We start from the raw sequence: 27,822 nt of genomic DNA, 5'->3' as shown, positions 1-27,822 counted from the left end.
AAGGGACCGGTGCTCGTAGGAAACGAGGTACGTTGGCGCCCACAGCGCATCTGCATCCAGAAGGTCTGGCATGAGGATCCTCTGCGGGGAGGGTGAAGATGAAGACGACCACAGGCAGGAGCACCATCAACAGACCTCCGAAGAGGAGTCTCTGTAGTGAACTCCCCCAAGGGGGAGAAGCACTCGCAGGAGAGACCGTGGCATCAGCTGCCCCCGAAGGGGACTGAGTCCTCAGCAACAACAGCAACAACAGCAGAAGGAGACCTCCGAAGAGGAGTCTCTGTGGTGAACTTCCCCCTTGGGGAAGAAACACTCGCAGGAGAGACCGTAGGGCTCAGCTGTCCCCCGAAGGGGACTGAGCCTTCAGCAACAACAGCAGAAGGAGTCCTCCAAAGAGGAGTCTCTATGAGTGTCCTCTCCCGCGAACGAGAGAGGAAAACTTCGTAGAAGAGACTGAAGATGGGGCCCAAGGGCCGAAGGGTCAGCCAGTGACCTAGGAGCCAACCTCCGAAGAGGCGCTACTGCAGCTGCTCAGCCCCTTGAGCGTAGCTGCAGGTGAGACCGCTCAGCACCAAGAGCATAGTCGCACAAAAACTATGGTCCGAGAAGTAACCGCTCAGCACCAAGAGCAAGGTTACAAAAGCGGTCGCTCAGCACCAAGAGCAAAACCGCCGGAGGACCAGGAACATACTATAATATTAAAGGTAAGAGAAGTTTCCCCCGAAAGGGAAAGAAACTCAAACCTGGGCAGGTAACCTCCCCTGGAAGGGAAGGTACCCACCCAAGGCGGCGAACCTCCTGAGAGTTCTAACATGAACTGAAGAGCTGTCGGGTGCCTCGGGAGAACTACCAGGAGAAGGAGACATGCCCCTGACGAAGTCCTATAGAGGAGGCCGCAACAGCCGACTCCCCGAGTCCCAACAAGACAGCTCTGCTTCGTTGTCACATTAGGCAAACGGAAAACAGATCGTTAACTGTGAAAATAAAAAGTAATTAGTTAACTTTCATTCCCCCGGGAAGACTCCGAAGAGGAAACCCGAGGGAAAAGAACACAAGAATTACATAACAGGCAAGAGCCCCAACCCCACCTACACTCCAGGGGAGGGGGAAGGGCGAGAACTGTAACCAAAACTGAATTATAACAGTTATAAAAATGCAATTCATAATGGAATGTTCACTAAAAGTAAGAACGAAACACCCAGAAGGGAAACGTTCTAAAAAGCTGAAAAGTTAACAAATACAATTAGCTTTAATAATAAAAAAAATAATTGAGATAAAAAGTACTGCGTAGCAACTCCACCCAAAAGGAGGAGCTATCGTAGAAACGTAGTAAAAGGTGAACGACCTCCAGAGAGAGAGAGAGAGACCGTAGTCAAACTACACTCTCGCGATCCTACGCTGAACCCCACCTTCCCCGTAGGAAAAGAGGAGTAGCGGAGAACAGAATAATAAGTCCAGCGATGACGACTCCCCACGGCGCCCGTGGAAGGAGGCGACCGAAGGACCAAGGAAGAGATCGCGGCCCATGAAAATACATTGTAGTGGCCTGACTGCCGGCGACCACACGGTGATATCGTACACACACACATACAGCACGAACACTGAAAAGAAAACTTACCGATTTTTATACTCAAATATATACATAAACATAAAAATATGTTTACATATATACATGAGTAAAGAAAGTAAGTAATCAAGTAAAGACAAAACAATAAATGGCTGCCATGCGAGGACGGGAACAGAGACATCCGTTCATCGTCCGAGCCATAAGCGAAGTGAATCAGTTCACCAGTGTGTGAGGGGGGAGGGGTAGTTAACCCTCATTTAAAATCTAATGGCTCGCCATTTCAGCTATGCCGAAAGCAATACCCTATGTAAATAGCGTGGTTTGTATTTCGGTTACGGAACAAATCTATTTTTGGGTGAGATAGCCATGTCGTCCTGATGGAAGTTCCTTCGGGCAGCTTCCTGCTGTATAATATTTCTGTGAGTGATATTACAAGAGAATTACCGTCAGGTATCACAGGGTTCTAACCCCCGGAACGACTATCCTAAGATATCGTGTATAATCAGGGAAGTATCTGTAGATAACCATAGATATCTGCACCCCCAAACAGACTTAACCCAGTCTAGGAATGTAAGGAGGAGGATAGGTGAGGAGCCGTTACATATCCTTTCCCTTCATAGTACTAATCGTCTCTGATACTCATTCCACACAGCAGCGCAACTACCATGAGAAGAGACATCCGACGAGGCATCGGGGAGGGACAACGTAATGGGGGGGCCATCAGGACGACATGACCATCTCACCCAAAAATAGATTTTTCGTACGTCAAAATCCGTTTTTTGGGCTCGAGCCATGTTGTCCTGATGACAGTGTACCAGAGAATTACCTATGCCTCGGTAGGAAGCCTCAAAGAGAGGGGTCCAATACCAAAATGCACATACTGTACAGGATTACTCCGTCACGGCATAGGTATCACTCTCAACTATATATCCCAGAACAGTTCGGAGGCAGAATTGACAAGCGTGATGGTCCGACAAGGAGGCAATAAGGACCAAAGGACCGCCCTCTGCAATTGGAAAAGCCCCTGATCTTAGTGTTGGGAACTCTAAGGAGCCCGAAACTAAAGGAGGCATCAAAGGTGAGGCGTATGGAACCAAAACCCGCCTTGAGATTAAATCCAATTAAGTTCAGGAAGGATAATAATGAAAAGGCACAGTAAAGATGATGCCACTACAGTAATTATAATAATAGTAGGGTGTATAAGTAAAAGGCATAGAACAATTCACAGCCTTTTACTCACAATAATCAGTGCCAAAGTTAGCAAGTTACCATCATTAACTGCATATGGAAAATTTTTGTACAAAGTAAATGCATCCCGTCCCTACCCATACATAAGGGAACATAAGGGGACAAATACATGACATAAGGAACCATAGAAACTTATGACAAGGTAAACCTGATCAAGAGACATGATCACAGTCTATATAATAAAGGGGGTAATCACCCAAACCAATGAGATATAGCTTAACTACCATTTAGACAGTTAGGTTGTAGCACTGAAGGAACACACAAAGCATCGTAAAGAAACCTGTGAATCTGAAAAGGAAATGATGAAGTGCATTTTTCTTTTTTACCTTGAAGCAAAAACTTCAGTTTACTCATTGCTAATAACGAGCTGAAGGAGTGCCCTAGGACGCATTGTGGGCTACGTCGTTGCAACGGGTTTGATAACACTCCCGCAGCCACCACAAAATGGCGTGTCTCCTCCAATTGCTTCATATAATGCCTAAAGAAAACCCAAGTGGATTTTCGACCAGTATATGTCTGCAGTCCCTCAATGGACATATACTGGAAAAAGTTCAAGAAAGAAGCCACATCTTTAGGGTCGAGACCCGATGTCATACTAGACGGGTCCGCTCTTCGTATAAAGTTAGTAATCTTTGCTCTTAACTGATTTAGAGACAAATCAGACCCCAATGTATCATTTTGAAACAAAAGACCACGCTTAAACTGCACTGTTCTCAGCAAATACACTTTTGGACAGTGTGTTGGACACAGGAAAGGATCACCTGGTAGGGGAACTATTTTCTATAGACCCCAAGGTGTAAAGGAAGTTAATTTTTAGCAAGAAAAGTGGGATCAGGGTATAAATTAACCTCACCATTATCCACAAATTCAACGTGGTTCTCGTCTCTAGAAATCGTCACAATGTCACTAACCCGAGCCCCAGAAGCCATTGCAATTAAGAAGATGACTTTCTCAGTGGGATCATGAATAGAAGCCTTTTGATTGCAAATGTCCGAAGCAAATAGCAAAACTTTCTCCAAAGACAAAGAGATAGGCTTCAGTGGAGCCAACAGCCGTAGCCTTGCACAAACCTTCAGAACTTTGTTGAAGAGATCCGAGTAAAAGTCGACATCAAAGGCGTATAGTATAGGTCTAGTGAGGGCAGAATTGTAGGACGAAATCGTGGAGGAAGCTAGACTTTAAACATGCAAAGTAAGCTGGAAACTTAAACAAAAATCCATAGAAATCGACCCTGGATTTACGTCTTTGACATATTTGACCCATTTTGTCCATGACATTTCATACCGAGTCATGGTGTTAGACGACTCATAGTTTCTGCAAATACCCACTTATCACGTTGAATTTTAAATTTCATTCCCAGGAATAGGGTAAAACCAATCATGAGATGAAGATTGTTTGATCTCCATGATGAAGTATAAAAAATCTCCTGCTGTCCATCCTGAGACAGAATCGAGTTGGTCACGGCACAAGTTGGGGTTCAAATCCGTGACCATGGGAAACCAGTTGCTCATTGGCTACCAAGGAGCCACCAGAACCGTCATCCCTTGAAAGATCTAAGCCTGTCCAAAACCTTCACGTGGAGGTTGAACAGTGGAAACAGGTAAATCGTCGTCCAACGATTCCCATCCAGGGACATTGACAAATTTTAATGTCTATGCCCACTGCTGATTGAACCACTTTCGGTGCTACCTTGCAGGAAAATATCATGTTGAGACTCATCACAAACAGAAATAAGTAAGTTAAAAGACAAATATTAATGGCAATCCAAAATAGGCGAGGAGGAAGAGCGGTTACAACCGGTCTCCATCCGAGCCAAAAGTAAAGTGAGCTAAATCACTGGTGTGTGAGTGGGAGCGGTAGCCAGCTACCCCCCTTCCCCCCGCTAACTAGCGGTATGGGTAGTTAACCCTAGCTAAATTTTAATGGCTCGTCATTTCAGCTTCGCAGAAAGTAATACCCCTGAATAAATAGCGCAGGTTTGTATTCCAGGTACGAAACAAATCAATATGACAAATTCGGAGATAATTTGTATTTTTCCTAACCATACAAACCTTAGCTATTTACATTGGGTTTACCTTTCGGCGTAGCTGAAATGGCGAGCCATTAGAATTTAACGAGGGTGTATTAACCCCGCGCTAGTTAGCGAGGGGGTAGGGGAGTGGTAGCTAGCAACCCCTCCCCCCCTCACACACTGGTGAACTGCTTCACTTCACTTAGAGGTAGGACTTACCTTGAGGGACAGGGCTGGCGGGCAAATATGTGTAAATAGCTAAGGTTTGTATGGTTAGGAAAAATAAAAATTATCTCCGAATTTGTCATTTGTTCCGTAACCGAAATACAAACCACGCTATTTACATTGGGTGACTTACCCCTTAGGAAGGGTGGAAAGTCCCCAGCCATACTGGCTTTGGCTTTACCCGGGGACTCAAAATCCGAGTGAGTCGCACTCGAGAAAAGGAGTCCCTGCACCTCACAAGTTCCTTGCTCCGCAAGGAAACGTGTGGCCTACATAAGCTTGTGTGCGAAGGAAGAAGTGTGACCCGTCCTAAGCAGTTGACCTGGAGTTCCAGAAGGAACTCTGGGTTAGGACGTTCCCAATACCACCTCGTCAGGGTATGGGGGACGCGACAGTATTGACTCAATACTCGGAACCCAAGGAAGCATGGTTTACTTGCAGAGGTTTGAGGTCAGCTATGCAGAGACCAGGATGCTGGTTCCCCAGAAGAGGGGACGATGAAGAAAGAATTAAGGGCCAGACATACTTCTTTCGTTCATGCAGACTAAAACCTGATAACAATGCCCTCAACCTTCTGCCACCTGTCCAAAAAGGAGCCTGAGGTTAGACCAGCTGTTGTGTAGCCACCACAGAGCAATAGAAACGTATCGATACTCCTGTGGGTCACGTCCTGCAGGAAGCGGGCTGCGTAGGTCATTAGACGCTTCCAGACTCCAGCTTGTAGCACCTGCGTCACAAAGTAGTTCTACTTGAAGGCGAGGGACGTTGCGATGTATCCGACATCGTGCTGTAGGGCGACGTGACGGGGGAGGGTCTGGATTCAGGTCGAGATGAATGTCCTTGAGTCCGAGCTGAAGAGGTATACTGGTGACTCTCCCCTGTGTCCTTCCTGTGCTCCCAACCTGGCTGCACGTGAGGACAAACTGCAGCTGTTCTCAAAGATAACCCCTCGATTCCTTTACTGGCAAGGAGAAGGTTTGGGTCATCTGATACAGAATGGTGACTCGAAATCTTGAAGGAGTTGGACCGAAGGGCCGGGACCCCAAGATTCTGAGTCTAGCAAAGAACTCAGGAGCAAACCTGAATGTTGCCTTCCCCTATTCTCTAGAAAGGGCAGAGTTGAACGAGACCAAGAAGATTGCTTACACACTGGCCGAGGCCAGAGTGAGCAGGAGCACCGTCCCCCAAGACGGAATACGATCAGAGGCCTGACGTAATGGTTCTTGAGAAGATCTCTTAAGGGTCTAAAGAGTCCGAACCATGCTCCATGGAGGAGGTCTCACTCCGACTGGGGGCAGGGACGTTCGCAGCTTCGCATGAGCGAAGAAAGGTCCAGCGGGAAGGAAAAAGTCTATTCCTTTCAGCCTGAAGGCCAGGAAAAGGCTGAGCGACAGGCTTCACTGCCGAGAGCGGAAAGGAGTTTCCTCCCGCCGAAAAGCAATAACTCTGTTATTGCTGGAGAAGAGGCCTCAAGGGAAGAGGAATCTCTCCCACGACACCAACCACAGAAGACTCTCCACTTTGCCTGGTAGACCCCTGCGGATGACTATCGCAGGTGACGCGACCTCCGCTCCGCGACTGTAGCGGGTTGTCTCTTCTTGAGGAGGCGGCGTAGTGTCTCCAGGCGTAAAGCCGAAGCGATGCAACGGCTCGTGAAAGATGTTGTAGTGTGGTTGTTTGAGTAGCCTGTGCCGTGGGAGAAGCTCTCCCGGGAGTTCCGTCAGGGGAAGCAGAGGGTCCGGAAACCGTTCCGCGTATAGTCACAGTGGAGCTCTCAGGGCCATCGAAAGGTTGACAGACAACCTGGTCTTGTTGAGACCCATTCTCAACAGACAACAATGGTGGGAAGACGCAGGCGTCGATGTTGTCCCACCATCACCGGAAAGCATCTTGCCAAAGAGTCTTGGGGTCTGAGACTGGGGGGAAGAACAGCGGAAGCTTGAAGTTCCAGGCTGTCGCGATCACGTCCCCCAGGCCAGGACTTGCTGGTTACTAAAGGCCAAAGACCCCCAGGTACTCTCTATCTGCGAGGCTCTGCTCAGATAGTCGGAGAGAACATTCCTCTGCCCGGAATGAGCGAGCCGATAGTGGTATTGAGAGGACCTCGGATCATCTCAGTATCTCTACTGCAAGATGCGAAGGTATGAAAATGCGTCCCTTGCTGGTTGGAAGACGCCAGTACAATGAAGTCGTCGCGCACGGAGCGACTCGGCATGAACTGTAGGATCTGTAGAGGGGCCAGACTACGGCCCCTAAGCCTGCCTGAATGATGGAGAGGTATCCCTTAGGTCCTGACCATAGGCCTGAACCGGAACATTGCCCCCCCACCCCTTTTCTTTGACGAGTCCGAGAACAGCATCAAAATGTGGGGAAAGGACGAGAATATCCACTCCCATCAAGAGGTTCCATAGGTCAACACCCATTGCAGGTCTAAACGTTCCGCTGGTCCCATAGGGGCCAGAAAGTCCGGTTAATCGTTGCTTTGATACCAACGGAACTTGGGCCGCCTCACAGGGAACTTATCCTGAGGCAACCGTTCGGGACTTTAGACGGGCCAATGAGGAAAAGAGACCCAGGAAACGTTCCAAGGTAGGGCTGAACGCTCTGCTTGACTGAGAACAGGTACTGCGACTCTCCTCAGCCTTGCCACAGTCAACTGAAGGGAAGGCTCGGAGAAGGAGGCAACAGCATCTGGTGTCCCCAGGCGGTCACCCATCCAAATACTGACCAGACCCAACGTTGCTTAACTTCGCTGATCGGACGAGAAGCGGTGTTTTCAACGTGGTAAGGCCGTTGACTCAAAATCATGGCTAGATACTCCAGATGTTGAGGCAGAAGTAGAGAAGGCTCCTAGCAAATTACCATGATCCCTCACTCTTGGTAAGGACCCGGAAGCTTGTCCCGGTGTTGAAGAAGGTCGAACCCAACCTACCGGAGTTGACCAGACCTCCAAAAGGCAAAGGAGGCGGAAGCCTGCTCCTGAGCGGCCATGAGGAAAGCAGGGAGAGTTCTCTGGGGAAAACCTGCGATGCCGCGGCGGGATCGCCACACCGCATCTTAAGCAGGAACGCCTGTAGTCTAGGCTGAATTCCAAGAGCTTCCTGGAAGATGGATGGAATGGAAACTGGAAGTACCCATCCTTCCGATCCAGGGCCTAAGGAGTGCTGCCGCCTCGTTACCAGTCTGATCGATTCTGCTGTTCCACGCTGGACGGAGTTTGTTCGACAAACTTGATCAGAGCTGAGAGGTTGACGACGGAACTCCCGTCTCAGATGCTTTCCTACGAGAAAGGATCGACTGAAGAAGCCGGGGGGTGAAGCCGTCGACGACCCTATGGAGGACCTTCTCCTAAGGCATGGATCATTCTGCCCAAACGGGCAAAACTCTTGCCAACCTCATGGCATAGAGGTTCAGTGACACTGAATTCGCTTACAGAGACGGAGAGATGGTAAGAGCGAGGCGTGATATCCTTGGCTGATCACTGAGATCGTGCAGGAATCGGCATCGGGAAGCTGTAATCCGGATGAGTAACCATAGGCATCCTCCCAGCGTGAGACCTGCAAGGGGGGGTTGCCAATCCTAGAGTTTGTGAACCCTGCCGCTCCCTCTAGGATTATGCCCCCCCGGGAGAGCCTCCCGTGCTACCTGTCCCTGACAGGAGGGGACTGCTATTGGACACCTTGTCTTACCTGCCGTAGCCGGTCCGATAACGTAGGCCGACGAGGCTGAAAGAAGAGGCGCTGGAGGCCTGTAGGGTCTGGAAGAAAGCGCCTTGGAGTGAAAACGGAAGTCGACTTCCTCCGCACAACCGCTGTCCATGTCTCTGTCCTTGGGCACAAACAACCTCTTCCCAAGGATGGAAGAGTGTCTGAGCTTGTCGATATCCACGGATGAGACACCCGAGAGGAAGCCCTCGGTCACTGCGTCTAGATGATCCAACATCGAGTTTGCCCGCAAGTTCGAAACTTGGCGACGAAACGCCAAGGTACTTGAGCCCGAGAGGAGGAAAGTACCCATGATCTTCCTGGAGCTTCCTTGTACAAAACCTCGGGTCGCAACCGAGGAGGGAAAGGACCTGGTAAGCCCTTTCCCCGAGATGGAGAAGAGGAAGGGCTAAACCAGTCACCCCTTGCCCGACGGAGAAATCTTGAACGGAAAGCTCCCTGGCAAGACCCTTCCAGGGAATGACGAGGAAGGGCTAACCCAGGTTCTGGAAAGAAGAATGTTGCTCAGATCTCCCTGAAGATTCTTCATGCTCTTGCATGTGCCATGCTCTGCGTTTACAGGGTGAAGACCGTGTTCTGGAAATACGCTCCAGAAGACTCGCCAGGCTGGCCATGTTGCGAAACCCCGACGGGAATCGCGGTCGCAATCGCCCTGGCGCTCGCGCGATGGTAAATCAATGGTTTGCGAGTGGCCGAACGTGGAAGCGCCCGTGCGCGAGCACGCAGACGAAAGTGCGCGAGGGAGCGCAGAAGGAGGGCGAGCGTGGTAGGAAGGGCGAGAGCTGGTGGTCGGAATCCGAAAGTTCACAGGCGAGCGATGACCCGTAGGCGAGCAATGGATACTGCAGGAATCGAGCCGGCGTTCGCGCGATGGAACACCGTCGGTTCGCGCGATGGAACACCGTTGCTTAGCGCGCGGGCGAACATTGGAGCGCATGTGCGCGGGCGCGCGGGTGAGCGTAGGTGGTCTGGAGACCGATGGCGCGTTGACGAGCGATGGCGCGTCTTGGCGAGCGATGGCCCGTAAGCGAGTGAAGGCGCGTTGGCAAGCGATGGCGCGTCGGCAAGCGACGGCGCGTCGGCAAGCGACGGCGCGTCGGCAAGCGACGGCGCGTCGGCAAGCGACGGCGCGTCGGCAAGCGACGGCGCGTCGGCAAGCGACGGCGCGTCGGCAAGCGATGGCGCGTCGGCGAGCGAAGGCGCGTTGGCGAGCAGTGGTGCGTTAACAAAACGCTAGCGCGCAGGCGAAGAATCGCGCGGGCGCATAGGTGATCGCTGACGCGTAAGAGACTAAGGATGGTTAGCGCGCATCGCGCTAAACAGAAGGCGCGCAGGTGCATCAGGAAGGTGAGCGCTGAAACGAGCTGTCAATCAGGCGATCCTGGACGGTCAGGAAAAACCGTTGCCGCCCAGTGGTGCGTGGCAGGAAAGGGCGCGCAGATGTGCGCTGGCGATTGAAGAAAGCTGGCGCACAGAAGGACAGAAGTAAAGGTGAACGCTGGCGAGCAGGAGGAAGATCTATGGCAAGACTCAGCTACCGGAGATCGTCCACAGCAGGCGAGCGCTAGATCGCTACTGATGGTGTCCAGGGGACCTGTAACGCGTGGAAGATCGATGGCGATCGTTGACGCGCAGGAGATCGCTGACGAGCAGGCGAACGTTGACGCGTCTGTGGTCGCTGGCGAGCAGAAGGGCGACGCGTGAAATCCTGAGCGAACTGTAGCTTAGAAGCACGCGTAGGCGACCGCAAGCGTTGCTGCGCTGGAGCAGGCTGACGAGCCGGATCGCGAGGGCGAGGAGAAGGAGAGTCCTTGTCCAAGACCTGAACTGAAGTTCTAGGTCGCGCGGGCGAACGTGGGCGCACAGGGCGCGAATCAGGAACTGGAAGCGCAGGTGCACTCTGACGGGCAGGAGATCTAGAGCGCTCAGGAGACCGATGGCGCGCAGGGCGCACAACAGGAACAACAGCAGTGGGCGATGATCATCAGGAGAGCGCTGGCGAACAGGAGAGCGCTGGCGAACAGGAGAGCGCTGGAGAACAGGAGAGCGCTGGCAATCAGGAGAGTGCCTGTGCGCTAACACTGCAGAAGGGCGTGCAGGGGAACCCTGACACGCAAGGGAAGACCCCCCATGGGAGGCAACCCTTTGCCCCGAAGGGACCGCTGCCCGTCGGATGACAAGGTCAGACTGCTGTCCAGCTGCACCAGGGGCGGAAGGTCAGGAAGCGTTGGAGATCGATCCCCGGAGAGATCTAAGGAGGTAGGAGCTGCAGGCTGCATACGGAGAAGATTCAAAAAGGCGCCTCTAAGCACCCTTATAGGGAGACGGAAGGCCCTTACGACGTAGCGGACGGAGAGCCTTACGCGAAGGCGGCCAACAGCAACAACAGCAGAAGAGTCCTCCGAAGAGGAGTCTCTATGAGTGTACTCCCTCGCGAACAAAAGAGAAACACTTCGTAGAAGAGACGGGTCAGCCAGCAACCTAAAAAGAGCAATCCTCCGAAGAGGGGCTCCTGCAGTTGCCCAGCCCCTTGAGTGTAACTGCAGGTGCGACCGCTCAGCCCCAAGAGCATAGTCGCACAAAAAAAAGGCAAGAGGAGAACCCCCCAAAGGGAAAAAACTCAAGCCTGGACAGGAAAACTTCCCTTGGAAGGAAAGTTACCCACCCAAGGAGGCGAGCCTCCTGAGTGTTCTAAAATGAACTGGAGAGCTGTCAATCGTCACGGGAGTACTTCCAGGAGGAGGAGACACGCCCCTGACGAAGATCTATAGGGGAGGCAGCAACAGCCGAATCCCCAGGCCTCAACAAGACAGCTCACTCCGTTGTCACATTACAGAAATGAACTAGATCGGTAACTGTGAAAAATAAAAACAAAAATCATTAGTTAACATTCATTCCCCCGGGAAGGCTCCGAAGAGGAATTCCGAGGGAAAAGAACACAAGAATTACACAACAGGCACGTGCCCTCACTACCACTTACACTCACGGAAGGAGAGCTGTAACCAACACAGATTCATAACAATTATAATTATGTAACTATGTAACTATGTAATTATGTAATTTAAAAATGAATGAACACTAAATAAAGAACGAAAACCCCGAAAGGAATCGTTCTACAAGGCTGAAAAATTAACAAATACAATTAGATTCATAAACTAATTGAGACAAAACGTACGGCGTAGCAACCCCACCCACACGGGAAGGAAGCTACTCAGACGTAGTAAAGGGAATGTAGTAAGGGTGAACGACCTCAAAGAGAGAGAGAGAAAGACCGTAGTCACACTCGAACACGACCCATGAAATTACACCGTGGTGGCCTAACTGCCGAGGGCTCCACGGAGATATCGTATACTACACACACAAGCACAAACTCTGAAAAAGAAACTTACTGATTTCTATACTCAAATATATACATAAACACGAAAAAATTTTTACATATATATTGAGTAAAAGAAAAGTAAGTGATAAAGTAAAGACAAAACAGACAATGGCTGCCAAGCGAGGACAAAGACAGAGACGTCTGTCCATTGTCCGAGCCAAAAGTGAAGTGAAGCAGTTCACTGGTGTGTGAGGGGGGGAGGGGTAGCTAGCTACCACTCCCCTACCCCCCTGCTAACTAGCGCGGGGGTAATACACCCTCGTTAAATTCTAATGGCTCGCCATTTCAGCTACGCCGAAAGGTAAACCCAATGTAAATAGCGTGGTTTGTATTTCGGTTACGGAACAAATTAAATTTTGGAAACCGCTTTACTGTTCATATTTTCATTGATTACAAAAAAAAAAAAAAAATTATACAACCATATCTTATTTACCATACCATGATACTAAAGAATCATACCATGACCCTTATTGCTACATACTGTACCTATTTCAGCAAGCTGTTCAACTTGACAATATCAATACTTTTCCATCTATCTCACTTACACTACCATAGCCAAGAAGCAACAATACTCAGGAAAAAACAGTTACACAAAAAAGATATTTTCAATTTAAAATAAATTTTTGAATATACTTACCCGGTGGATATATATGTAGCTTACGTCTCTGACGGTCGACAGATTCAAAAAACTCGCGAGCGATCGCCGTGGTGGTTGCTGGGTGTGACCACTAGTGCCGACTGCCGGCCAGGTACCGCATATATTTCCCCAGGAATTCAGTTCTTCTCAGTCCGTAGGGTCTCTATCGGGGAGGAAGGGGGGGCCTTTAATTATATATATCCACCGGGTAAGTATATTCAAAAATTTATCTTATATTGAAAATATCATTTTTAAATATTTAACTTAGCCGGCGGATATATATGTAGCTGATTCACACCCTTGGTGGAGGGTAGAGACCAGTATTAAAACATTAAAGGAATATAAGCTCAAGAGTTTTTGACAATTATCCAAAAAACAAACTTAAGTATATGTACCTGATAAGGAAGCTGACTCTGATGATTACTCATTAGTCCGCTATCCTTATGAGGCCCAGCGTTCCGCTCAGGGTGCTGAAAGACTTCTAGGAGCTGTTATATTTAGGGTGAACACCCCTATAACAGGACCTCATCAATACCCTTGATCTGGGCGCTCTCAAGAAACAAGTTTGACCACCCGCCAAATCAAAAGATTGCGGAAGACTTCTTAGTCTCCACGTACAACCCAAAAAATTAAAAGTTTCAAGAGAAGAAAAAGGATATTGGGATTAAGGGAATGTAGTGGCAGAACCTTCACCCACTACTGCACTCGCTGCTACGAATGGTCCCAACATGTAGCAGTCCTCATAAAGAGTCTGGACATTTTTTTAAAAATGTGAAGCGAACACAGATTTACTCCTCCAAAAGGTTGCATCCATAATGCTTCTAAGGAATCTATTTTGTTTGAACGCTACTGAAGTTGCCACCGCTCTAACTTCATTATCACTTAAATGAGAGTGAGCCTCTCTAATTAAAAGTCTAATAAAATATGACAATGCATTTTCCGACATCGGTAAGGTCTTTTTAACCGAACACCATAAGGCCTCTGAATTGCCTCGCAGCATTTTGGTTCTAATTAAATAAAATTTAAGAGCTCTTACAGGGCACAGGACTCTTTCAATTTTGTTCCCAACAATTTCAGATAGACTGGGAAGTTCAAACGACTTAGGCCATGGACGAGATGACCGTTCTCTTTTGGCTAAAAAACCAAGTTGAAGCGAGCATGCTGCTTTATTAGAGCAAAAGCCGATATTTTTGCTGAAGGCATATACTTCACTAACTCTTTGCGGTAGCCAAGCTCACTAAAAGAGAGAGTTTTGAGTGATGTTGAATTCAACGGCTCAAACCTTTCAGACATAAGGAACTTAAGGACCCCGTCCAAATTCCAAGCAGGAGTAGTGATCTGACGCTCCTTGGAAGTCTCAAAAGACTTGAGAAGGTCTTGAAGATCTTTATTATTAGACAGATCTAAATTTCTATGTCTAAAAACTGAAGCTAAAATGCTTCTGTAGCCTTTAATAGTTGAGGCAGAAAAGATGCGATCATTTCTAAGATAAAGTAGAAAGTCTGCAATCTCTGCTACAGTGGTATTGGAAGAGGAAATAGAGGAGGACTTGTACCAGTCTCTAAATACCTCCCATTTGGATTGGTAGATCCTGATGGTAGAGGACCTTCTAGCTCTTGCGATCGCTCTAGCTGCCTCCCTCGAAAACCCACGAGCTCTAGAGAGTCTTTCGATAGAATGAAGGCAGTTAGACGAAGCGCGGGGAGACTTTGATGAAATCTTTTTACAAGAGGCTGACACAGGAGATCCATCCGTAACGGTAAACTTCTTGGAATGTCCACCGGCCATAGAAGAACCTCTGTGAACCATTCTCTCGACGGCAAGAGGGGAGCAACCAACGTCAACCTGGTCCCTTCGTGAGAAGCGAACTTCTGAAGAACCTTGTTTAGGATCTTGAATGGTGGGAAGGCATAGATGTCTAGGTGAGACCAATCCACCAGGAAAGCGTCTATGTGGGCTGCCTCTGGATCTGGAACTGGAGAGCAGTAAGTTGGGAGACTCTTTGTCAGTGAAGTCGCAAATAGATCTATGGTGGGTTGACCCCATGTCATCCATAGCTTCTCGCACACAGTCTTGTGCAACGTCCACTCCATGGAGATGACTTGTCCTCTTCTGCTGAGGCAGTCCGCTAAGACATTCATTTCTCCTTGCACGAATCTCGTCAAAAGAAAGATGTTTCTTGCCTTTGACCAAATGAGGAGGTCTCTTGCGGTGACAAAAATGGAGTGAGAGCGAGTCCCTCCTTGTTTTGAGATATACGCTAAGGCCGTGGTATTGTCTGCATTCACCTCTACCACTTGTTCTGAACCAGACTCTCGAAACTCTTTAAAGCTAGATGGACCGCCAGAAGTTCCTTGCAGTTTATATGGAGTTTCTTCTGATCCGTGGACCAAAGACCCGAGCATTCCAGATTGTCCAGTGGCGCTCCCCAACCCAAATCCGATGCATCTGAATACAACACATGGTTTGGGTTCTTGATCGCAAGAGAAAAACCTTCTCGAAGTCTGACGTTGCTGTCCCACCAAGTCAGACATGTCTTGACTGAGTTGGAGATTGGGATAGAGATACTCTCTAAGCCCTTCTCCTTGTTCCCCAGAGAGATAAACTGCTCCAGCGATGAAAGAGTTCCCACGAGGCTCGTTCAAACTCTTACTGACCAACTGTTTTTCTCTTGCAAGCGACGGACTTCTAACAGAGCTTGTTCCATTCTTGTGGGAGACGAAAAAGCCCAAAAACTTCGACACTGTATCTCCATCCCCAAATAAAGAATAGTCTGGGATGGAGTAAGTTACGACTTCTCTACGTTCACTATGAGACCTAGCTCCTTGGTTAGGTCTAATGTCCATTTGAGGTTCTCCAGACAGCGATTTAATGACGACGTCCTGATTAGCCAGTCGTCAAAATAAAGGGAGGCTCTGATCCCTGCAAAATGTAAAAAGCTTGCTACATTTCGCATGAGCCTTGTAAAAACAAGAGGAGCAGGACTAAGGCCGAAGCACAGTGCTCGGAATTGGTACACTACTTTCCCGTCCACAAACCTCAGATATTGTTGAAAGTTTGGATGAATTGGGATGTGGAAGTATGCATCCTGAAGGTCAAGAGAGACCATCCAGTCGCCTTCCCTTACTGCTGCCAAGACAGATTAGGTAGTCTCCATCGTGAACTTTGTCTTGACAATGAACACATTGAGTGCACTTACGTCTTAAGTACTCCTGCAGTGAACGTGGCTGCCAGTTCATTGGAGCCATCCCTTATGGCCTTGTTCATGCATAACATAATTTGTACAGCAATATCATTGTCCGCTGGAGAGACCTTCTTACTTAAGGCTCCCAGGGACCAATCCAAAAAATTAAATACTTCAAACGCTCGAAAAAAACTCCTTTCAGAAGATGGTCTAGCTCTGAAGATGACCATAAAATCTTGGAGCGTCTCATGGCTAGACGACGAGGAGAGTCCACTAGGCATGAAAAGTCTCCCTGGGCAGAGGCAGGTACTCCCAAGCCGAGAACTTCTCCTGTGTCATACCAGACGCTCGAGCGAGAAGCTAATTTAGAAAGAGGAAAAGCAAAAGCAGACTTTCCTAAACTTCTCCTGGATTCCAACCAGTCTCCCAGTAAGCGCATGGCTCGCTTGGAAGAACGAGAGAGAACTGACTTCGTATATGTAGGAGTCGAAGAAAGTCATGCCAAGAGTAAACTCCGACGGTGGAGAACGTGGAGCAGCCGTTACAAAATAAGTAGGACAAATTTCCCTAAAGATATTCATAATTTTTTTTTTTTTTTTTAAATCAAGGGATTGTTGGACAACCCTAGGTTCCTCCTCTTCTGAATGAATCCCCAAAGGTACATTAGTTGAAAGGGGGTCATCAACTTCTTCTTCAGAAGGCACATCATCTGATAAATCTAAAGTCTTGCGAGAAGGAGATTTATATTCAGAATGACGTGAAGGTAAAGCCTGACAGGCTACATCAACTTGTATATGAACAGTACTTAAAGTTGGAGGGTCGATGTCACGTTGTGACTGCAGAGAATGTTGTTCTACTACACGTCGTGACTGAAGTGACTGACGTTCAATGTCACGTAGAAACAGCGGTGACTGCTGTTCGATGCTATATCGTGACTTCGGTGACTGACGCTCGACGTCACGTCGTGTCTGCGGTGTCTGCCGCTCAACGTCACGTCGTGTCTGCGGTGTCTGCAGCTCAACGTCACGTTGCGACTGCGGTGGCTGACGTTCAAAGTCTCAGCGGAACTGCAGTGACTGCTGATCAAAGTTATGACTCGACTTAACTGACTGTCGATCAAAGTTACACCGAGATTTATGCTCTTCATCTCATTTAACAGCAAAGCTGACACTAGGGATAACGTCAGCGTGACGTAACAAATCTCGTTTAGAAGGTTGAAGACCGGAATCACGTATTCCAGAACCGTGACGTACAACAAGCAAAGGATCCTTTCACACAGGAACAGGATCGCAAGCTTTCATTAAAGAAGAAAGCTTTAACTGCATATCTTGCAAACCACTTAACTTCGGATCAACCGCACTCGGAATAGATCGTGACGTCGGTAACGTCTGTACATGAACGTCATCGCTATGAACGGGGCTCTCATGCTGACTACAGCTAGGACGTTGATCTTGTTCTGAAGGAACTAATTTACGTTTCAACGGTCTCGAAACCTTATGCCAAGATTTTTCAAGAAACGAGTCATCGGAAGACGAGGAGAACTTAGTCTCTCCTGTCTTATGGTAAGGACGTGCTTGAGGAGCAACGTCTGATACCTTTGAGGGAACGTCTGTTCGTTGGTTAAAGCCTCTCGCTCCCTTAGGTCCTACAACATTCCTTCTCCCAGGGGTAGGGGAGCCTGAAAGAGGTCTCGGACTAGGCAAGCGACAAGCACGAACAGCCGAACACTCCGCAACACTGAACGTGTTTTTCGCACTTTCTTCACTGACACTCGCATTTTTTAATAATTTCACATTAGACATGAATAAAGCTGATTTCTATCTGAAGCAAGCAATTTTCCCTTAAATCAAAAGGTTAGAATTGCGAAATATGTCGTATAATGTAAGCTCATAAGTATATAGGCTAATGTATCACACATGCAAAAATTAATAAACATATACATATATATATAGAATAAAATGTTATTTTCATTAGTAAAATAAATTTTTGAATATACTTACCCGATAATCATGTAGCTGTCAACTCCGTTGCCCGACAGAATTCTACGGTAGGGATACGCCAGCGATCGCTATACAAGAGGGGGGTGTACTCACAAGCGCCACCTGTGGCCAGGTACTGCAGTACTTCTTGTTGACACCACCTCAATTTTTCCTCGGTCCACTGGTTCTATGGGGAGGAAGGGTGGGTCAATTAAATCATGATTATCGGGTAAGTATATTCAAAAATTTATTTTACTAATGAAAATAACATTTTTCAATATTAAACTTACCCGATAATCATGTAGCTGATTCACACCCAGGGAGGTGGGTGAAAACCAGTGTACATGTATATCAAGAAGCTAAGTATCCCGTATTTCATATTATCAGTTATTCAAAATAACAATGAAATTACAAGTACCTGGTAAGGAAGTCGACTTGAGCCATTACTCTGCCTTAAATAAGTTCGTCTTCCTTACTGAGCGCAGCGTTCCTCTTAGGAGGCTGAACAACTCTAAGGTGCTGAAGTATCAAGGGCTGCAACCCATACTAAAGGACCTCATCACAACCTTTAACCTCGGCGCTTCTCAAGAAAGAATTGACCACCCGCCAAATCAACAAGGATGTGGAAGGCTTCTTAGCCGACCGTACAACCCATAAAAAGTATTCAAGAGAAAGGTTAAAAGGCTATGGGATTATGGGAATGTAGTGGCTGAGCCCTCGCCTACTACTGCATTCGTTGCTACGAATGGTCCCAGGGTGTAGCAGTACTCGTAAAGAGACTGGACATCTTTGAGATAGAATGATGCGAACACTGACTTGCTTCTCCAATAGGTTGCATCCATAACACTCTGCAGAGAACGGTTCTGTTTGAAGGCCACTGAAGTAGCCACAGCTCCCACTTCATGTGTCCTTACCTTCAGCAAAGCAAGGTCTTCTTCCTTCAGATGAGAATGTGCTTCCCTAATCAGAAGCCTGAATAGTAAGAAACTGAGTTCTTAGAACTTGGAAAAGAAGGTTTCTTGATAGCACACCATAAGGCTTCTGATTGTCCTCGTAAAGGTTAAGACCTTTTTAGAAAGTACCTAAGAGCTCTAACTGGGCAAAGTACTCTCTCCAGTTCATTCCCCACCAAGTTGGACAGGCTTGGGATCTCGAACGACTTAGGCCAAGGACGTGAAGGAAGCTCGTTTAGCAAAAACCGAGCTGCAAGGAACATGTAGCCGTTTCAGATGAGAAAACAATGATCCTGCTGAAGGCGTGGATCTCACTTACTCTTTTAGCTGTTGTCAAGCACACGAGGAAAAGAGTTTTTAATGTGAGGTCCTAAAAAGAGGCTGATTGGAGAGGTTCAAATCTTGATGACATAAGGAACCTTAGGACCACGTCTAGATTCCAGCCTGGAGTGGACAACCGACGTTCCTTTGAGGTCTCAAAAGACCTAGGGAGGTCCTGTAGATCTTTGTTGGTGGAAAGATCCAAGCCTCTGTGGCGGAAAACCGCTGCCAACATACTTCTGTAACCCTTGATCGTAGGAGCTGAAAGGGATCTTACTTTCCTTAGATGTAACAGGAAGTCAGCAATCTGGGTTACAGTGGTACTGGTTGAGGAAACTGCATTGGTCTTGTACCAGCTACGGAAGACTTCCCCTTGAGACTGATAGATTCTGAGAGTGGATGTTCTCCTTGCTCTGGCAATCGCTCTGGCTGCCTCCTTCGAAAGGCCCCTAGCTCTTGAGAGTCTTTCGAAAGTCTGAAGGCAGTCAGACGAAGAGCGTGGAGGTTTGGGTGTACCTTCTTTACGTGCGGTTGACGTAGAAGGTTCACTCCTAGAGGAAGAGTCCTGGGAATGTCGACCAGCCATTGCAGTACCTCTATGAACCATTTTCTCGCGGGCCAGAGCGGAGCCAACCCATGTCAGCCGTGTCCCTTTGCGAGAGGAGAACTTCTGAAGTACCCTGTTGACAATCTTGAACGGCGGGAATGCATACAGGTCGAGATGGGACCAATCCAGCAGAAAAGCATCCACGTGAACTGCTGCTGGGTCTGGAATCGGAGAACAATACAACAGGAGTCTCTAGGTTATCGAGGTAGCGAACAGATCTATGGTTGGCTGACCCCACAGGGCCCAAAGTCTGCTGCAAACACTCTTGTGAAGGGTCCACTCTGTGGGGATGACCTGACCCTTCCGGCTGAGGCGATCTGCCATGACATTCATACCGCCCTGAATGAACCTCGTTACCAGCGTGAGCTTTCGATCTTTTGACCAGATGAGGAGGTCCCTTGCGATCTAGAACAACTTCCACGAAAGAGTCCCTCCCTGCTTGAAGATGTAAGCCAGGGCTGTGGTGTTGTCAGAGTCCACCTCCACCACCTTGTTAAGCTGGAGGGACTTGAAGTTTATCAAGGCCAGAAGAACCGCCAACAACTCCTTGCAATTGATGTGAAGTGTCCTTTGCTCCTGATTCCATGTTCCCGAGCATTCCTGTCCGTCCAAAGTCGCACCCCAGCCCGTGTCTGATGCGTCCGAGAGGAGACGGCGGTCGGGTTTCTGAACAGCCAAATGTAGACTTCCTTGAGAAGAAAGCTGTTCTTACACCACGCGAGAGAAGACCTTCTCTCTTCGGAAACAGGAACTGAGACCGTCTCTAGCGTCATGTCCTTTATCCAGTGAGCAGCTAGATGATACTGAAGGGGGGGGGAGGTGGAGTCTCCCTAACACGATGAACAGGGCCAGCGATGAAAGTGTCCCTGTTAGACTCATCCACTACCTGACAGCATCGGTTCCTTCTCAGCATGCTCTGGAAGCATTCTAGGGCTTGGAAGATCCTTGGGGCCGACGGAAAAGCCCGAAAAGCTCGACTCTGAAGATCCATACCCAGGTAGACAATGGTCTGGGATGGGACGAGCTGAGACTCCTCAAAATTGACCAGGAGGCCCAGTTCCTTGGTCAGATCCATAGTCCATCTGAGAATCTCCAGACAGCGACGACTTGTGGGAGCTCTTAAAAGCCAGTCGTCTGACGGAGCCGGACACAAGATCATGGTACTGCTGCACAGTCTGTGAACTGTCAACCATGGGGAAGCGAGGAAGTACAGTGACAACCCGAAGCTGTCTAGACTGTCTGGGTCGTACAGACAACTCCTTATCGGGTTGCTGAGGTTGCCGCACTGCGTCACAACAAGTCACTTCTGCTGGTTGTTGAACGTCTTCCCAGTGACACACTGACTCCGTAAACAAAAAAAAAAATCCTCTAACAAGGACTACGCTTGGACTGCATGTCTTGCAACACAGCTCAAGGTCTATGGGAGCAGGTGTGGTAACAGACGGGGTTAGCGACTGAAGTGGAACCATTACCTTCCCTGGAAGCATGTTATGCTTAAATAAAAGTCCATAGGAGGCTACGCAGCTAAAGGCTCCTCTCCAAATGACAGAGTCCTCAAGGGAATATCAGAAGGAGGGAGAAAAGTACTTTCTCATCTACAGGGACCATATCCGAGAAAAGCTAAGTTCTCTCAGTGAGGGTTTCACTGGTGCAAAAGCAGCAGACTAGAAGGCAACGTTATGAAACTGCTTGACAGTCTAGTGAGTTGGCAACAACCAAAGATGTGTGACTGAGAAGCATGCGGTAAGGTATGCAGAGCATGCTGTATGCAGAGCATGCTGTATGCAGATCATGCTGTATGTAGAGCATGCTGTAAGAGAAGCAGAGCATGTTGCATGGCGTGTAACATTTCTCAGAAATTCCATGACCAGTGCTAGATTGAGTAATATCGCATTACTGTCCATTGAAAGTGCACGTGCCGAGGGAATTGATTTAGACTGTTTTGTTGATGAATTTGATAGCCGGCATGATAATCGTAGAATTAAGCTGCACTAAATATACGATCTATAATCTACTTCACCTCAGGACAGGGAAACTCGCCCTGTTGGCAACACTGCATTACTTCATGCATGTTGCATGGGGTTTTAATATCAACATAATATTTACATTACATTCATAACTCATGATTCATTTTTGTTTTGAAGATATTTTGCCATATTTGCGATTTGTTAAAAATATATTGCAAGGAATACATATATATTTTTTTATTTAAGTAATACGAATAACCTCCATTATCATAATGTTTGTGTAGGCATACATGTATATGATAACAAATGCAAGTTATGAAAGTAATGAGGTGTTATTATTGTCATTTGTTATTTCAAAGTTGAATGGGAAGAGGCTCAAGTTGAGGAGAAAGTGGCAGATGCATGCATTGAGGTGGCTGACTCATAGCATGAGGTTCCTGCCTCAAGAGTTGCGCTTGCCTCAAGGGTTGAGGTGGCTGCGCAGAGAGAGGCTCTTGACTCACGAGTTGAGGTTCTTGAGGTGTGAGCTGCGAGAGTTGAGGTAGCGGCTGCGCAGAACGCAGTTCCTGTCTCACGAGTTGAGGTTCCTGAGGAGCTAGCCTCAAGAGTTGAGGCTCTCGCCTTGAGGAAAGTTGAGGTAGCAGCTGCGAGAGCTGAGGTGGCTGCCTCAAGGATGGTAGAGGTTGTCGTACCTCAAAAGGTTGTAGCCTCAAAGATGGTCTAACTGCAAGAAAATCTTGCCTCAAGGCATAAGACTCCTGCTCCCATTGTTGAGGTTGCCTTAAGGAAGGTTGAGGTTGCTGCACAACGCTGGTAACTGGCAACTCCGAACGCGGTAAGGTAGCTTGAGGAACCTCAACTTCGTACGCCTGGCAGACTGGACTGCGGTGAGGCGGAGCGCTCGCAGGAGGAGGTGTAACCTTCTCAGCCTGAAACTCACGCATTAAGACCGCAAGCTGCGACTGCATGGACTGCAGCAAAGTCATCTTGGGATCAACAGACGATAAGGTCTGTTGAGGCAAAGCCTTAACAGAAGATGAGGTCTGTTGAGGCATCGCCTTACCTCTCTTAGGAGGTGTGCAGTCACCTGATGACTGGGGAGAGTCAGAGCTAACCCAATGACTGCATCCGGGTTGTTGAACTCTAGAGGTCTGGACTTTACGTTTAAGAGGTCTTGAGACCTGAGTCCAGCGTTTTCTCCCCGAAATTTCTTCTGCAGACGAGCAAAATAAGGGCTCAATCGTCTGCGGGTGGGAGTGACGGTCTCTGTAAGACACGCCCGCAACCACCGAGGATATTTCTGTGCGCCGATCAAGGCCTGCCGAACCCTTTTGCCCTTCGACATTGCTTCTCCCCTGGGCTTGGGAGCTTGCAAGAGGTCCCGGACTGGGAGGACGACTGGCACGCACAGAAGTACCCTCACGCACAACACTGACACACTTTGCGCTAATCACTTATCACTTTTGATTTTCTGTTTGCACTTATTTCACTGAACTCGAAACTTTAAGTGGTTTGTACCTGAAACACGCAATTCTATCCTTCCTTAAAAGTTAGTAATTGCGAAAACAGAATTACAATGTAACAGAAAAATCTAATGAAAGATAAATAATTCAGTGGCTGGAAAGAGACTAAACACTAGATCAAATAAACTACGTTTAAAATCTCTCACCGCATAAAGCTTGAGAACAAGAATAAAACTCTAGAAACGTTTACCTTCTTCCCCTAAAGAGACTAGGGAGAAGAGCAAAAACGATAACAACGTTACTCGCTTGAACGAAACGTTTATCCAGCTCTCTCTCCCTCCGTCTCTATCTCTCTCTCTCTCTCTCTCTCTTGACTTAGAACCTGAGAGAAGAGCCCAATCATATATATCGTTAAAACATATTATTGTTAAAGGAAAAAAACTGAAATATTTCCCAAATAAAAAGTTCCTTTATTAGAATTAAAACCATTAAGCTAAGAAAGAATGAACAAAACGTTAGAAACGGTTACTCTTACTGCAACGTGACACCGTGAAAATTCTCTCTCTTTCGTAACGATAGAGCGCAAGTTGAACGTTCTGAACGTCAACAACTGCAGAGACAAAACAAAACGTTAGTTCAACTTTGAAAACAGTACGAGACTATCAAAGAAATTCTTTCAAAAACATTAAAATAGCATAATATGTTAACAGGTAAAAACCGAAATGACGGGCTCAATGTTAATTAACTTCGGTACAAGAAAAGACCGCCTACTATTAGGAAAGGTCGAATATAAACAAATATAAAAATTAATTTTAATAAGTTTATAAAAAAGGAAGTTAATCGAAGAGGCCTATAAAAGGCGGAGAGATATAAAATAAATCTATAACTTTTGTTAAGCAAAATTAAGAAAGAGAGTCTATACTCTCTTAGACACCAACACTTCCGTCTAAGGGAAGGGTCGGCCATTTAAAGGTGAAAGAGAGTTCATACTCTCTTCGTCACCATAATTAATCAAATTAATTCCAAAAGCTAGCTAAGCTAATAATAAAACTTCCTGAATAGCGAAAGCTGAAATCTTAGAGCAATACTTCACCAAAAACCGTGAACAAGACTCCAAAATTATAAGCGTATCCATGAACGTCTTGCCGGAAGCACGACAGAGGAAAAATTGAGGTGGTGTCAACAAGAAGTACTGCAGTACCTGGCCACAGGTGGCGCTTGTGAGTACACCCCCCTCTTGTATAGCGATCGCTGGCGTATCCCTACCGTAGAATTCTGTCGGGCAACGGAGTTGACAGCTACATGATTATCGGGTAAGTTTAATATTGAAAAATGGATATATATAAAGTTGACTTGGGAGGAGACTAAAAAAATAGATCGCTAAGGACTACGTTTTCAATCTCTCACTGTACAGTGCCTTGGGATGAGAACAAAAACTAGAACGTGAAGGACTACGTTTTATCCTCTCTCTCTCTCTCTCTCTCTCCCTGTACAGAAACTTGGGACGAGAGTAAATATCTGAATCGAGAAGAACAACGTTACTCACTCCCAAACTCCCTGTACAGAGACTTGGGACGAGAATAAAGATCTGGATCGTTCTCTCTCTCTTTCTCTCTTGTCACTCACAAGAGAATGGCTTACTTACTCTTCGTCAATAAAAGGTTATTTGACTAAAGGAAAATACTAAAAGGACTAAGAAATTGAAAATTAACATGTTCCTTTTAATTAGTATTTAAAAAACTTCAGTTTATAAGAAGAATGAACAAAACGTCAAAATCGATTAACTCATTCTGCAAAGTGAAACCGTGATTCTCTCTTTCTCTAACGTAACGATAGCTAAACGTTAGTTCATCTTTGAAAACAGCACGAACACTATTCAAAGAATAAATTTTAAAAGACAAAAAAAAAAAAAAATCACCTAAAATATTTTCTAAAAATATTCATCTCATCAATCTAAACAAAATGGTATTTTCATTATAAAATATATTTTTGAATATACTTACCCCGGTAGTTATATATATATAGCTTACGTCCCCGACGTCAACGGCAGAAAATTCGAAACTCGCGCCAATCACCGATTGGATAGCCAGGTGTACCACCCCTGCGCCCTAGCGAGGTACCTAGGAACCATTCCAGGAACCCTCATATATTCCATGCCTCTAGTCTCTTAGAGGGGAGGAGGGTGGGACTTTAATTATATGTAACTACCGGGTAAGTATGTTCAAAAATTTATTTTATAATGAAAATACCATTTTTAAACATAAGACTTACCCGGTAGTTATATATATAGCTGATTAACACCTTTGGTGGAGGGTTAGAGACAGCTAGTATATCTGGAATTTTTCTCAAGAGTTATTAAAACAAACTTAAGGGTTCGTACCTGATAAGGAAGCTGACTTCAATGATTCTCTGTCTCATTATGTCTGCTAGCCTTATGAGATCCAGCGATCCTCCAAGGGGGCTGAAGATCCCTAGGGACTGTCAAACCGGTGTATATACCTCATTATGACAGAACCTCCTTCAATAACCAGTTCCGGGCGCTCTTGACCACCTGACTAAAATCAATAATTTTGGAAGACTGACACAGTCTCCACAAACAACCATAAAAACAAATAAAAGTTCCAAGAGAAGAAAAGGTTATTGGGATTATGGGAACGTAGTGGTGGATCCTTCACCCACTACTGCACTCGCTATCACGAATGGTCCCAGAATGTAGCAGTCCTCATAAAGAGTCTGGACACGATTAAAATAGTGTGAACACAGATTTATTCCCCCAAAAGGTTGTGTCCATAATGCTCCACCACAATCTATTCTGCTTGAAGGTCATTCAAGTTGTTATAGTACTAACCTCATGCATCTTGACCTTAGAAACTTGAGGCCAGTCTCACTGCAATGTGTATGAGCCTCTCTTATAAGAGTCTGATGAAGAATGAAAGGACATTCTTGACATCTGAAAAACGAGGGCTTCTTAATCGAGCACCAAATAGCTTTCGACTTGCATCGCAACCCTTTCATACTGCCTGGGTAGAACTTCAGGGTTCTTACTGGACACAGGACTCTCTCCAACTCCTCGCCAACCATATCCGAAAAATTCGGAAACTCAAAAGCCTTAGGTCAAGGTTGAGAAAGGCGGTCTTTCCTGGCGAGAAAGCCTAACTGTAATGAGCAGATAACTTCGTTATCTCGAAAGCCAACGTTTTACTAAAACGTATTTATTAACTGATTCTTTTAGATGTCACAAGACTAACAAAAAAAATAGTTTTCATCGAGAGGTCCTTAAAATGAAGATGAAAGCAAGTGCTCAAGTTTGTCACTCATAAGGAACTTCAGGATTGAGTCCAGGATCCAAGCTGGTGAATCCTGGTTGTTTGATGTTACAAACAAGTTGCGAAATTCCTGTAGGACTTCATCAATCGAAAGGTCCAAGATACGGTGTCTGACAACAGTCGCTAACACACACCTGTATCCCTTAATGGAAGAGGATGAACAAATGAGCTTCCTTCTAAGGTAAAACAGGGAGTCAGCAATCTGAGTTGTAGAGATACTGGAAGAGAAAACAGAGTTGACTCTGCACCATTCTCTAAAGCCTCCCATTAGGATTGATAGATCCTGATGGTAGAAGTTCTTATTGCTCTTGTAAAAGACTTAGCTGCCTCTTTCGAAAACCTCTATTCCTGTGAGGTTTCAAAAGGTTGAAGGTAGCTAGAAGAGGAGCTTGGAGACTAGAAAGGTAACTTTCCAAGAGAGGTTGATTGAGTAAAACTACTCTTAATGGAAGACTTCTAGGAGAGTCCACCATCCATTCCAGTATCTCTGTGAACCATCCTCTTGAGGGCCAAAAGGCGGCCACTAAGGTCACCTGGTCCCTTCGTGCGACACAAAGTTTTGTGTCACCTTGTAAAGGTAATAGAACGAGGAAAACGTACACATCCAGATTGGACCAGACTAACAGGAAAGCGTCTATGTGGACTGCTTCGAGATCTGGCACTGGAGAGCAGTAAGTTTCTAGTCTCTTTGTCTGTTAAATCACGAATAGGACTATATAAGAACGACACCAAAGTCGCCACAGATTCTTGCAGATTTCTCGATGGAGTGTCCATTCTCCAGCTGAGACTGTTCTGCCATAAGTTCTTCTCTTTTTGAAAGAACCTTGTTAGAAGGAAAACATTCTCCTAAGCCCAGATGAGAAGACTCCTCTCAGTCCCGTAAAGGAACCTCGAGTGGGTTCCGTCTTGCTTGGCAATGAAAGCCAAATCTGTGGTGTGATCGGCATAGACCTGCACAACTTTGGTCCAAACTGATCCTTCAAAGCTTTTTGAGAGCCAACTGGACTGCCAACAGTTCTTTCGGGTGATGAGGAAGCTCCCCTGATCCTCTGTCCAAAGTCCCGAAGCTTCCAACTGTCTAGTGTTGGTCCCACCCCGAATCCGAGGTGACGAGAGACAACACAAGGTCTAAGATCCTCTGTTCAAAAGGGGTGACCTTCTGGAAGTTTGACTGGATCGAACCACCACTGAAGGCAACTTCTTATGGCATCCTAAAAGAGATGCATATCG

The 27,822-nt window shown here is 46.8% G+C and overlaps 1 long non-coding RNA gene and 1 other non-coding gene across 3 annotated transcripts in view; both read right to left on the bottom strand.

The window, feature by feature from the left end:
- Positions 1-27,822, bottom strand: part of LOC137617198 (uncharacterized) — a 110,362-nt gene that overhangs the window by 65,967 nt on the left and 16,573 nt on the right. The window lies entirely within an intron of this gene.
- LOC137617763 (5S ribosomal RNA) lies at positions 7,731-7,849 on the bottom strand. Its single transcript, XR_011039655.1, has one exon. It is a non-coding gene; the product is annotated as a 5S ribosomal RNA (ribosomal RNA).

Source organism: Palaemon carinicauda, chromosome 23, assembly GCF_036898095.1.
Source record: "Palaemon carinicauda isolate YSFRI2023 chromosome 23, ASM3689809v2, whole genome shotgun sequence".
NCBI classification, from domain to species: domain Eukaryota; kingdom Metazoa; phylum Arthropoda; class Malacostraca; order Decapoda; family Palaemonidae; genus Palaemon; species Palaemon carinicauda.
Note: the sequence above shows the minus strand (reverse complement) of the source record. Positions and strands in the feature narration are given on the sequence as shown.